Here is a 2647-nt window from a genome sequence, read left to right on the forward strand (position 1 = left end):
CTTCCGCACACTTTTGAAGGAGAGAGGAGGGAGGGTTTTTTGTGGGGTGGGGGAGCAGCTGAAATGTTACACATCACCATCATCAATCACTTTTTGGAACAGGGTGGTTGAGACCTTAACTCTTTCAGCACTTTTGGCTCCATTGCCGAATCTCCCTCCTCTGTCCTTTCATGTTTGAAAAGTGGACCCACGGCTTAAAAAAACTAAGTAACATATTGTCCTCACCTCACCTATGTTCAAAAGAATGTCAGTTTTTCAAAGAGAAAAACACTTTGCTTTCTTTATGTCTTTTTTCTTTTTTTAGTATATTGCTTTCTTTTCCTGAGAAGTAACACTAAATCACTCGGTTTGTTTTTTAAAACAAATTTCCCTTTCCAGATTGTTTTGTGGAAATGCAGGCCTCATGTTTGGCTAGCAGACCCTACAAGGCAAAGCTGTGTTGTGTACATGGAAATTTTCATACTTCAATATGACACTCTGTAGATTTCAGGCATGGGCTGTGTGCACACTACAGGCTTATAATGCAGCTAGAACATTATTTGATTCAATTCCAATAAAAGTCGGGGAACCCACAAGAAATGGCAAGATTGACACAGGATAGGCACGTATTGTGTGGCTGACAGTGTGCGAGCATTACTTCCCAAACTAGCAGCAGGAGCACACTGGGTGCAGTGCAAACGGGAGCACGGACACAGTCAGAGTATGCACTTTATTGTCCTTCGAAGAACTCAAGGTGGGATGCGTGGCTCCTTCTCCCATTTTACCCTCACAACAACCCTGTGAGGCAGGTTAGGTCCAAGGTCAACCACTAAATGGTCATGGCTAAGTGATATGAACATGGTTCTCTGCAATTCTAGCCCAATATGTTATGCACATAGAGTGGGGGACACAAAGTCACTGGCTTCACCCTTATGGATGTGTACAAGGTCACACAAGTATAAACTGCACATATAATGCCCATTCTTGATCTTCAGTCACACATACAGAGTGTATGCACATACAATGTGTACTGGCTGTTTCAGAGGTTATGCACATGTCAGTCTCATCCACACATTACATTTTGGGGGCACACTTTTGTTCTAAGACTTCTAGTTGCACAGGGTGGCAATATCTATTCTGACTGCAGTATGAAAGTAAAAAGGTAAGCTCCCTTTCCTTGAGTGCTGCCTTCTCAGTAAGAATCCTCCCCCTGCCTGAAATTAATTAAGGAAAAAGAAGATATATAACTACATGGTATGTAAAAGGTAAAGGTAAAGGACCCCCGGACGGTTAGGTTCAGTCAAAGGCGACTATGGAGTTGTGGTGCTCATCTTGCCTTCAGGCTGAGGGAACCAGCATTTGTCCGCAGACAGCTTTCCAGGTCATGTGACCAGCATGGCTAAACTGCTTCCGGTGCAACAGAACACCGTGACGGAAACCAGAGCACATGGAAACACTGTTTGGTATGTATTAAGTGACTATCTAATTTGGCCTAAAGGCACCATTTATTGCATAGCCTCACATTTCTCACACTGCATCTCCTGAAGTTTACTATGACCAGTGGATGAAATATAGTAGGACAGTTATGCTTTTGTAGCACATCTTTAACCCAAATGTCGTCTTCGCTTTTAAATCATGACACAGCCACATTACACATTTAAAGCACATGACTGTAAACTGCCCTGAGATCCTTGAATAAAGAGCAGTATAGAAATGTAGTAAATGAATAAAATTAAATAATAAATGGGTGATGGTACCCGGAGAGGATGGACTGCAAGAAGATCAATCCTATCCATTCTTAAGGAAATCAGCCCTGAGTGTTCACTGGAAGGACAGATTGTGAAGCTGAGGCTCCAATACTTTGGCCACCTCATGAGAAGAGAAGACTCCCTGGAAAAGACCCTGATGCTGGGAAAAATGGAGGGCACAAGGAGAAGGGGACGACAGAGGACGAGATGGTTGGACAGTGTTCTTGAAGCTACCAACATGAGTTTGACCAAACTGCCGGAGGCAGTGGAAGACAGGAGTGCCTGGCATGCTCTGGTCCATGGGGTCATGAAGAGTTGGACACGACTAAACAACAACAACATGCTGTTTTATGGTATTGCTGTGAGTCTGGGGTGGGCGGGGGATAGGCTGTATGCCCCAGTCCTTTCTAATTCTTGTAGAATTCCATTGTTGAAGTAGCCAGGCCAGCTTCTTGGTGATTAATAGCCCTAAGGATGGCCGGTGGAATAAGAAAAGAAGTTGTTCTGTGCCAGAGGGCAAATGGGTGGGGCCCCTCCCTCACCTGTCTGATACTGAAGAAGATAATAGCCATAGCTGGGTGTGTGCAAGCTGGAAGCTAGAAGCAGCCAGAGAGGGAGAGCCATGCTTGGTTTCTGCTTGAATCCAAGGCTGAGACCATGGGAGAAGAAGGACCTTCTGACTAAACGACTAAATAGCAACAACAACCCGGAGGGGACAAGTTCATTTGTGGAAATGAAGTAGTTGGAGATCTGTCTCAATTCAGTTAATAATAATAATACATACTCATTCATATTACTGTGTTCAAGAAATGAGAGTGGCCTTTGGATGTAAAGTAAACAGAATCCTCCCCTCCGGGTTGGGTCGCCATTGCCCAAATTCCACCACATATTTTTATGTTACTAAAGGGAATATTCTCTGA

Source organism: Podarcis melisellensis, assembly GCF_964234715.1.
Source record: "Podarcis melisellensis genome assembly, chromosome: 4".
In the NCBI taxonomy this organism is placed as follows: Eukaryota; Metazoa; Chordata; class Lepidosauria; order Squamata; family Lacertidae; genus Podarcis; species Podarcis melisellensis.